At 44.2% G+C, this 11,578-nt stretch overlaps 1 protein-coding gene across 1 annotated transcript in view; it reads right to left on the reverse strand.

Moving 5' to 3' along the window:
- Window positions 1-11,304, reverse strand: part of LOC130114572 (A-kinase anchor protein 13-like) — a 170,177-nt gene extending 158,873 nt beyond the window's left edge. The window contains exon 1 of the mRNA XM_056282434.1: window positions 11,083-11,304. The gene's annotated coding sequence lies outside the window, so the exon portion shown is untranslated. The remainder of the gene's footprint in view (window positions 1-11,082) is intronic.
- Between the last annotated feature and the right edge of the window lie 274 nt (window positions 11,305-11,578).

Consider the following 11,578-nt stretch of genomic DNA (forward strand, 5'->3'; position numbering starts at 1 on the left):
TGGACAAAAGGTCATGTGGCTTTCTGAGATTGATCAATACTACTGACTGGATGTGTTAGAATAAATTACTAAATTACCAAGTCAAAATTCAATAATGGTTCACTTTGCCTTCTGGGAACTAGATATTTCCCTCCTTGGAATCTGTATCCGATCAGTTTAGCGGCCAAGTAATTTTTTGGTTTTTGTTTGTTTTTTACACAATTTTTTTGGACACCTCCCTGTTGGGCGACTTGATGTGCTGTGGAACTGAAAATATCATAACTTTGTAAAAAGAAACACTCAATCGTAGGGAAAGTGCTCAACAAATAAGGAGCAAAATAATCCAGTGAGTCAAGTAAATTCTTTATGAGACAGTACAAGCCTATTTCATGCCATAACCAATCATCAGCTGTCAATAAACTCAAATTTTTAAAAAAAACTAATTGACAGCTGATGATTGCTTATGGCATGAAACAGGCTTGTACTGTCTCAAAGAATTTACTTGACTCACTGGATTTTTTATATATATACACTCACTGGCCACTTTATTAGGTACACCTTGCTAGCACTGGGTTGGACCCCCTTTTGCCTTCAGAACTGCCTTAATCCTTCGTGGCATAGATTCAACAAGGTACTGGAAACATTCCTCAGAGAGTTTGGTCCATATTGACATGATAGCATCACGCAGTTGCTGCAGATTTGTCGGTTGCACATCCATGATGCGAATCTCCCGGTCCACCACATCCCAAAGGTGCTCTATTGGATTGAGATCTGGTGACTGTGGAGGCCATTTGAGTACAGTGAACTCATTGTCATGTTCAAGAAACCAGTCTGAGATGATTCGAGCTTTATGACATGGCGCGTTATCCTGCTGGAAGTAGCCATCAGAAGATGGGAACACTGTGGTCATAAAGGGATGGACATGGTCAGCAACAATACTCAGGTAGGCTTAGGGATGGGTATCGTTATGATTTTATCGATACTACTACTCTTATCGGTACTGCTTATCGGTTCGGTACTTTATCGATACTCTTATCGGTTCTTTTTGATTATTATGCAAGAAAAAAGACACTTAATTAAGAACAGAATCGACATTGCTTTATTATTTTTTTTATAAATTTATTTCTGATTTTCCCCTTTTTTCTCCCAATTTAGTGGCCAATTGATCCCTATTTTAATTCAAACACCCACCCTCGTATTGCATGCGTTCGCCAACTGCATCTCTCCGGCCGGCAGTCTCGAAGGAAAGCGCCTCCCCACTTTCGTGACAAGGCGAATCCAAGCCGAACCACTGTTTTTCCGACACACACAGAGACGCATTCACATGACGAACACAAGCCGACTCCGCCCCCCTCCCGAAGACAGCGTTGCCAATGATTGCTGCTTCATCGAGTCCGGCCATAGTCGGATCTGGACATTGCTTTATGATTCTATTATATAACTTTATATAAATATAAACAAATATTATTTATTCAGCAGTAACAGCAGCAGCAATGTTTTAAATGCGTCTGAATGATAACTTTATAATCAACATTCAACAACAACAAATAAGATAAAAAATAAAAGTAGATAAAGATAAAGAAAAATATATATATATATTAAAAATAAATTTTTACAGCAAAAGGCTAACGGAAGTTCAAACAAACGAGAACCTAGAACATTATCCTAACAGTTCTTCTGCAGAAAAATCAACATATCTGCCTTCTCCGGCAGGAGTCGTGATCTCTCCTGACTTATAGTGTCCCCGGCTATTAGCCTAGCTAACTCCGTATCTATGGCTTATATATTTGTAGCTAAACAATTAGCTAAGCAATTATATTTTATTTATTGGCCTATTCGTAATAATTCGTTATTAGCCTAGCTAACTCCGTATCTATGGCTTATATATTTGTAGCTAAACAATTAGCTAAGCAATTATATTTTATTTATTGGCCTATTCGTAATAATTCGGCATTAGGCTAGCTAACTCCGTATCTATGGCTCATACGGCTGACCTGCAGTGGACGTGGATGGAACACTATGAGCAAAGCAGTCGAAAACGCCACATTTCTGCAGATTAATACCATGTTTCGACAAAAGATGTTTCGACAGATTGCTTGTATTGCCACCCTTACTGGCAAATGATTTGTTGCACTTGTGGCAACGAGCGTTGTTGTCATCGACTTTTGAAAAATATACCCAAACTTTTGAACGTTTAGTTCTCTCCGCCATGATGAGCGCTTGAGCAGAGCTGTCTGTGCGTGTGTGAGCGAGTGTGTGGAGCACAGCACAGCCCCGCCCCTCGCGCAGTAAGAGAGAGAGACAGAGAGATGGAGAAAACGGCGAACAAGATTATGTTCGCGACGTTTAAATTCCTCGAAAAACACAATTGCCACAATATAAATCTCACTCCATGATTTCTCGAGTACCTACCGACTACCGATAGCAGAACCGAAAACGTCGGATCTTAAAAATGCTCCGGTTTTCACTAATTTAGAACCGGTTCCCGTTTAGAACCGGGTTTCGGGGGGCATCCCTAGGTAGGCTGTGGCGTTGACACGATGCTCAATTGGTACTAAGGGGCCCAAAGTGTGCCAAGAAAATATCCCCCACACCATTACACCACCACCACCAGCCTGAACCGTTGATACAAGGCAGGATGGATCCATGCTTTCATGTTGTTGACGCCAAATTCTGACCCTACCATCCGAATGTCGCAGCAAAAATCGAGACTCATCAGACCAGGCAACGTTTTTCCAATCTTCTATTGTCCAATTTTGGTGAGCCTGTGCGAATTGTAGCCTCAGTTTCCTGTTCTTAGCTGACAGGAGTGGCGCCCGGTGTGGTCTTCTGCTGCTGTAGCCCATCTGCCTCAAGGTTTGACGTGTTGTGCGTTCAGAGATGCTCTTCTGCATACCTCGGTTGTAATGAGTGGTTATTTGAGTTACTGTTGCCTTTCTATCAGCTCGAACCAGTCTGGCCATTCTCCTCTGACCTCTGGCATCAACAAGGCATTTTCGCCCACAGAACTGCCGCTCACTGGATATTTTCTCTTTTTCAGACCATTCTCTGTAAACCCTAGAGATGGTTGTGCGTGAAAATCCCAGTAGATCAGCAGTTTCTGAAATACTCAGACCAGCCCGTCTGGCACCGACAACCATGCCACGTTCAACGTCACTTAAATCACCTTTCTTCCCCATTCTGATGCTCGGTTTGAACTGCAGCAGATCGTCTTGACCATGTCTACATGCCTAAATGCATTGAGTTGCTGCCATTTTATTGGCTGATTAGAAATTTGCGTTAACGAGCAGTTGGACAGGTGTGCCTAATAAAGTGGCCGGTGAGTGTATATTCACTGTACATATTGTGTTTCCTTTTTGTGTGTGTCATTGTAATGGTTTTCATTGGGAGTGACAAAGAAGGACAGGATTAGGAACGAGTATATTAGAGGGACAGCTCAAGTTGGACGGTTTGGAGAGGCAAGATTGAGATGGTTTGGACATGTGTGGAAGAGGGATGCTGGGTATATTGAGGGAAGGATGCTGGGTATATTGAGGGAACGATGCTGATTATGGAGCTGACAGGGAAGCGGAAAAGAGGAAGGCCAAAGAGGAGGTTTATGGATGTGGTGAGGGAGGACATGCAGGTGGCTGGTGTGACAGAGGAGGATGCAGAGGACAGGAAGAAATGGAAATGGATGATCCACTGTGGCGACCCCTAATGGGAGCAGCTGAAAGTAGTAGTAGTCGATTGTAATGGCGGAAGGTTGCTGCTTCTTTTTCCTCCCTTTTTGCACTGGAACTGAGCTACCATGCTGTACCAAAACAATTACCACCAACATTGTTGCGTGGCAATAATCTAATCTATCATGACACAAATTTGTGTTTTTTATCCTTTAAAACTATATTTTTGAGTTCTTGTTCTGTAGGATCCCAAAAGACCCAGACATGAGTGTCAAAGCATGTCAGGAGTTTATTTTATTTTTTTGGGTCCTCACAAACTGTGAGAAATTAGGCTTTAGACAAAGTCATACTGGGCTTGCATGTGACCCAGAAATGAACGAAATGACAAATATAACCATCAGTGTTTTTGCATTTACTTTGAGAGAAAGAGAGAGAGAGAGAGAGAGAGAGAGAGAGAGAGAGAGAGAGAGAGAGAGAGAGAGAGAGAGAGAGCGAGAGAGAGAGAGAGAGAGAGAGAGAGAGAGAGAGAGAGAGAGAGAGAGCGCGGACGATCCAATAGACTGGAACGGCCTTCCTGAAAGTGTTTAAAGTAGATAACATATGCCAGGCAGTTAATGTTGCGTATAATATATAATTACACAAAGACACACCCACACGCATACACCTACGCGCGCGCGCACACACACACTCCTTCCTGTGGGGGGTGACTAATCACTGAATGCATCTGATAACAGTGTACCGGTTCATGAAATAGTTAGCACTGTAAGAGTTAATTGTACATATGAGACAGTAGAATTGTGTGCATGACTGTTCAGAGCTTTTAACAGCATTACCGCACTGAGACATTGTGACAACAGGGTAAAATTTCCGAGCATCACTATATATTTTGCACACATCGTAGGGCCAAATATGGTCACCATGAAGCCAAACCATCTCTCCACGTGTGCAAACAAAATCTTAAATCTCTAATTCCAAATAAAGCATACCGTGGACACACCCACCCAACAGCTAGATGGGCTGTAACGAGGGACTTTCAGCAAAAGGAAATAAAATGTGGGGGAAAAATGCGTGACTGACTGTCTGCATGCACACACACACACACACACACACACACACACACACACACACACACACACACACACACACACACACACACACACACACACACACTGATTTTTTTCTTTTAAGATTTCAAAGTGCTGTGTAACAAAGTGGTTTATTCATGCCAGAAAAATGAAATAAGCACCAAAGAATCATAACCATCCCTCCCTCCCCCACCTTTCTGTACTGCAGGCCAACCCAAGACAAGTGTTGAATGGATACCTTCACATTTTCAACATTCATTGGTTATTAGTCTTTTCCAAACACTGATAGTTTGGTATTGTATTTTTATCTGTTCGATTCCCTTCATGGCATGTTGACATTCCCAGAACTGCTCATTTAAAACCAGAAGTAACAGCTAGCTGGATGTTTAGTTTCAATGAGGGATGCTAAGAACGACAAACCGGGGGGTCACCATAAATAAATTAATAAAAAAATAAATGACTAAATAGATAAATATAAACTTCCTTTTGGTATGATAACAAAGATTCGACATACTTTACAACAAGTGCTGATGGATTCCACTGGGGCTGCGACTCATGGGGGCAGCAGCATGACAAGCCAGCTCATCATCAGAGCGAGCTGATGACGAGACATCCGGTACAGCGCCATCGCCCTAGCACACTGTCCAGTGCATCACACCACTTGAGCAGATGACACACATGCAGCAATCTGAGACCGAGTAGACAGGCTGAACTACCTTAAGCTGAGCAGGGAACAGGTGACAAATTAAAACCAAGGTGGGCGAGAACAGAGGAGCACAGCAACCCTGTTGACTAACGACTGCCCCCCCAGAAAAGGAGACCATCACCACCACCCCTTCTTCTCTTCCAATATCACTCTCCCTTTGTCTCTCCCCCCTTTCTCTCAGCTGTCTGGGACATTTCCGGTTCACAGCTCTACATGACGAGGCTCCGCTGAGGGGAACAGAGTACATATTTACTCAATATCTGAGAGGACTTCGGAGATACGACTCGGTTTTCGACTGAGTATCGGTGAAGCAAAGCCAGAGCACAGCACAGCACAGCTCAAAAAATATACATCCACCCATGCAACACCACAAAATAACCGACCACAACTAAGTACAGCAGAGTAAAACATAGCAAAAAGTAGAGTAGGATGAAAACAAAACAGAGTAACGCAACAAAACCGAAAAGCCACTAGTGGGGAAGATCTTTGCAGGGAAGTGAAAGCACACACTCATCCCTCAGCAGCTGCTTCCGAGCAGGGCTGAGGGCAAGGCGTTGAACCTCAAGCTGTTCCAGCGGGCATGCTCAGTTGCGAGCAAGTTGAGTCTTGCAAATTAAAAGCCTTGACACACTTGGGCAGATAAGTAAAGGAACCGTTCCACACAGCGTAGGCTTGTCATAGTGCTCGGTGGCATACATTATTAAATCATCACAGGCATTATATGCACTACACCGCCAACACCATTATTTTAAAACTATAGAGTAAAAGGGCGTAATATCACTCCAGCGCAAACATTTGGTGAGCAGATTAAATGAATAAACACATGCAACAATGCACAGAACATGAAGGTCAGTCATCAATGACACTATCCGCCCTGGTGATGTTGTTTGCTAGCATTAAATTACATGTAACCTCGGGTCAATGCCAGTCTCAGGCAAACAAAGGTGTTTCCAAACTCTGGGGCTCATTAAACTATGTGACGTCGAAGGATTTGCATGCAAAAGATCTTTTGTTTGAACAGCAAACAGCCTTCTAAATTCTACACTGGGGAAACGCACATTAATGCAACCATAAACAGGCAAACTTCTTTCCTTCTGTATTTATAACTAGTGATGGAAAGGTAGGCCGAGGAGAATGGAAATGCAGTGCACAATGTAGTGGTTTAGGGAGGACTTTTTTGTAGGTCGACCCAGAAGTTGAGTTCCTTTGGCGTTATGGCTATAATGGATGGAGTTTTGGTTAAACACCTGAAATAACGTCTGTGGTTAAGATTATCTTAAGAGAATTGGATGTTGGGCATCCGGGTGGCATGGTGGTCTATTCCGTTGCCTACCAACACGGTGATCGCCGGATCGAATCTCCGCGTTACCTTCGGCTTGGTCAGGCGTCCCTACAGACACAATTGGCCATGTCTGCGGGTGGGAAGCCAGATGTGGTTATGAGTCCTGGTCACTGCAGTAGCCAGTAGCACCTCCTCTGGTTGGTCGGGGAGGATAGCGTGATTCTCCCACGTGCTACGTCCCCCCTGGGGAAACTCTTCATAGTCAGGTGAAAAAAAGGGGCTGGTGGCTCTACATGTATCAGAGGAGACATGTGGTAGTCTGCAGCCCTCCCCGGATCGGCAGAGGGGGTGGAGCAGTGAACGGGATGGCTCGGAAGAGTGGGGTAATTGGCCAGATACAACTGGGGAGAAAGGGGGGGAACTCCCCCCCAAAAAACAAAAAAAGTTTGGTCAATGTTGCAATGGTTGGCTTCTTTTTAGAAAAAAAAATGTATTTAACTCAAAGAAAAGTGTTTAAGTCTGCAACAAAGTGGAAAAAATGGTGTTTGAAAGAAATTATAGGGATGGTTTTACACCAAACTTTTCACCGATTTTGTCAAATTTGCATCTGGTGTCATCATATGAGATCTTCTTTTCCACCATCATGGGGTGGAGGGCTTACACCATCAATGTATAAGAGCTCCAAAAACAGTGTCCAGATCATCCAACCCCAAGTAGTGAAGAAAACTGACTAAGCCATCAAGACTGACAATAGGAAGAAGCATGGTGACTGAGAATAACCTGGCTTAACCAGATTCTCCTGATTTCCTACGTTAAATGCACTTATTGTAAGTCGCTTTGGATAAAAGCGTCGGCTAAATGACTGTAATGTAATGTAAAGTAAGCCAATTTGATAATTTCTTCATTATCACTGCTTTAGTAACACAATGATTTCGGCTGATAGAACCAGAGGACAAATAACTGCTCCCGAGGCTCGTTGAGGATGTCTTAAGCTGGAACAAGGGCAAAGTTATTTGTTCTGCTATTAATACCCTACAGTTCTGATATAACAGCAGATATGCCTTTAATGACACAACTAAGCTTGGTTTGTACATTGCCGCCACTGCCGTTTACAGTTCTGCCGGGTCTGACCTCGCCTACATTGTCCCCTTTGGGTCAGCCTAAAAAGGTTGTGTTTGGACTGTTCACTTTTGTGAGCAGAGCCGGCCTTTTCTAAAAATCACTCTGAGTGGGAAGCCACAGATAGCTGCCAACTGCAATCGACATGATCAGCTCACAGGATTTGCCTCGCTTGCGAGGCTAGCACTTGGCCGCTCCCAGATTTCAATGTGCAGACCTCTCTCTACAGTATCAGTGTGAAGCAGGACAGAAAGGAAAACGTGTGAAACGCTTAACAAAATCCTTCTCTGGATGAGCAAAACTGAAAAATTAAAACACACACACACACAAAAACAGCCCAGAGTGCACAGTAGAGCGTATTTAGCAGTTAAGAAAAAGACAGCTCAAGAGAGAGCGAGACAGATTGCATGACTCAACACAAAAACATCCATCACTGGTTAGCCTCCACATACCGCTGCACTATTGCTGTGTATGTGTGTGTGTGTGTGTGTGTGTGTGTGTGTATGTGTGTCAATGTGTGTGTGTGTCTTAGCCACACATTGACACAGAAAGAATTAGTGGGAAAGACAGCAACAGAAAGGTATGCATGGATATGTCTGTGCGTTCTTGTTCCTTACAGTGAGCAACAGATGATATGATAAAGACGCTATAAATAAACTTGTGTTTGACAACTACCACCATGTTTTCAGTGTTGCCTCTCCCCAGCTGCCCCTCCCAATCTCTCTCTGCCTCACAAGTCGTTTTGGTGCTATTGTTCTCCAGAAATATGTTCCTTCTTAACTGAACCTCTTTTAACCTCACTTGATCATCTTGTCTTTCCCTATGCACCATACATCACAAATACAGTCGTCAATATCGGCTACGGAGAAATGCATTCTCTCTTACCAGGACCCCGGCCCATTAAAACATGCAGACAGTCTGCAAGATGTAGTGAGGAGACCCACCAGAAGTATGTTCTTCATGACCCATATAAAAATTCTGGCTTTGTTTCTAAGGCATACTGACTGAGCCTCTGTGTGATTTAATGGTTTGCTCAGTCATCAACATGGTTTAACATTAGAAGCCAGTCCATTCACCATCCATTATGTAGACTTGCATTTACCTGGAGATGCTCCAATAAGATATACTGGTATCTGAGATTAGGCTGGCCGATACCAGGCCAAAACAGAGTATTGTTATCGGAGATGATACCCAAGACTAAAATTTGATACCAAAAGTCATTGGTAACATCTCACACACAAAGACAGACTGACTTGACTTGCTTCATTTTTGGCACATGGAAGCCTGTGCTTCTTTAATGATGGAAAATAAACACACCATGTCAATTATTTTGCCCACTGACCCTAAACTAATGGTTTAAGTCTGCACTGTTAAGTAAAAGTAATGGCTAGATTGGTCCTCGTATCATCTGGTACTTGTAGATTTGTACCTCAAAACAGTATCGGCAGTGAGAAAAACAAACAAACAAACAAAAAAAACCCAAAAACATACTGATGCATCCCTACATTCACCGTTTGATATGCTATCAGCTATGTTGTTACACGGTAGTAGGGTAGTCTTGTGCAGAATCAACAAACTGGGTTGAATCACCAATTAACAGACTGATTTTATCCAACTATATGAAAAATGAGTAATGGCCAGCTGACAGGCTACCTCATTGATTTGACAAGCATGTCAACTGAGTATCTTATTTGTCTGCCTTTACAACTGATGGACTAAAGGAGTGGCATGCTGACTCAGACAAATGAAACATTTCACCAACAGGCTGCCATGATGGATTAACTATCTAATGTTAAGTGACTGGTTGACTTGACTGGATATCATGGAAGGAAAATAACCTTTTTCTCTTGGTAAGCCTTTAGAACAGGAAAAGCTGGAATGACTGGAATTATGACCACATTGACAAAGCAGCAAAACCATAGGGGAGAGAGAGAGAAAGGGAGAGAGACTGTTATTTTCTACCCAGCTGTTTTCTGTCTTTTCTCTAAATTTTAGAGACAATAGGTTTCCCCACAGGACACTGGTGCTATTGGGGAGTGGGAGGGCATGGAGGATACACACGAGTTTCTGAGCATGTCTGTCCCCTGACATCTGAATGTTATGACTGAGAGTCATCATTGTTGATTCGGTTAATGTAATTCAGGAGGACTTGCATTATTCATTTTTTCTGGGGTACACGGCATTAGCGGCGCCCCCGGCATTAGAGGCGCGGGCAGTCACACCGCCTGCGTCCCACATACTATCTCCGACCGTGTAAACGAGACTCCAAAAGTTATGACTGGCAGCCATGTTCCCAGGCCGCAGCTTCAGTCCAGACACGCAGCCCAACACTGCGAACAAGGGAAATCGCGAACCATGCAAATGTGTGCCAGAGGGAGACAGAAAGCATGGAGTTGCATCACTGACAACAGTAATGAGAACCAACTTCTGTGGACACCGTTACCTTACGCAAGCTGCTTTTCCGATCAGAAGGACACACACGACATTTTTCTAGTTCAAAAATGTCAGCACTTACAGTGACCCCCCCCCCCTCTCCCGTGTATGTCAAGACTAACATGGTGCGACACCCGCAAAGTCTTCATCGCTAACGGAGCAGAGCTCTGGTCTGGAAGAAGGTTTGCAGTCCGAACGGATGAATAACCTGCCAGACGCACAACCGAGTCCGTCTCTTTCAGAGGGTCGGGGCTGCCTTTGTTTTTGAACTTATTTTAGCAGGCGCAAAAGGGGGGGGGTCCACCTTGTTTGCGACAGTAATCAACCAATTACAATTAAAAAAAACAAGAGGAAGCAACCATCCACTAACATGCCCTCTGTTCTTTTGCAAAGTAACGGTGAGATGGTGCAGAAATCAGCGACGAGCCAGATTTGCAAGGGAGATGTTTTATCCCCCCCATCCCCCCCCGACCGACCGACCGACCGACCGACCGACCAACACTGGCCATCTGCTTTTCCTAGCAAAAACACCAAACCCCGAAACACAATAAATGGGATGCTGGCAGAAAGCCACACACTTTGTCGCGACAAGCAAAGAACGCGAAAAACAAAAACAAAACAACAACAAAAAAACGCATGAACACAGACAGCGGAGTTAAAAGCCAACTGTTACCCCGCGACGACGGCTGTTCCCGAGTACCTTTCGCCCTATGGACAGCCTACTAAAGTACAGGTTCGCATCTGCCGACAGAGAAAAGGACAACATGTAAAGCCATTTTCTGGGCTGGGTTGAGCCGGGCTCGTCTATCCTCTTACCTCGTACTGAGTTATATTACTGCGCGCACTCCTCTTCGCGATGCATTCCCTTCTCCGTCCTAACGCCGCTTAACTTTGGGATATCCTGAAGGCTTTGAAAGCATCGTTTTACCCTTTCTCGCAATGCCCAACAGTGGTAAAACTGCCATATAGTTTTGCTTCGAAACCTCCTTTCAAACGAAAATCTTGTTCGGTGCGAATTCGCCCATCGGAGTCGCTGCAGTCCGGGGACACTAACCACTTGTTACACGCGGGGAGAGGTCCTGCGGTCCCACACAGGCGGGCATGCCACGAGAGGGCGGGCCGCAGGGCCAATGGAGCCTTTTCATTTGACCGCTCGTCGCATTGTCTCTCAATGTGAAAGGTCTGACAAGCTATCAATCACACGGCACCACGGCACTTTAAATTCCGCGAGTGGAGTCGAGTCGAGTCAGCGATTAGAAACGCACACAAACATAATGCGACGTTAGAGTGGGTTGACTTCATGCTCAGACTA

Source organism: Lampris incognitus, chromosome 6, assembly GCF_029633865.1.
Source record: "Lampris incognitus isolate fLamInc1 chromosome 6, fLamInc1.hap2, whole genome shotgun sequence".
In the NCBI taxonomy this organism is placed as follows: domain Eukaryota; kingdom Metazoa; phylum Chordata; class Actinopteri; order Lampriformes; family Lampridae; genus Lampris; species Lampris incognitus.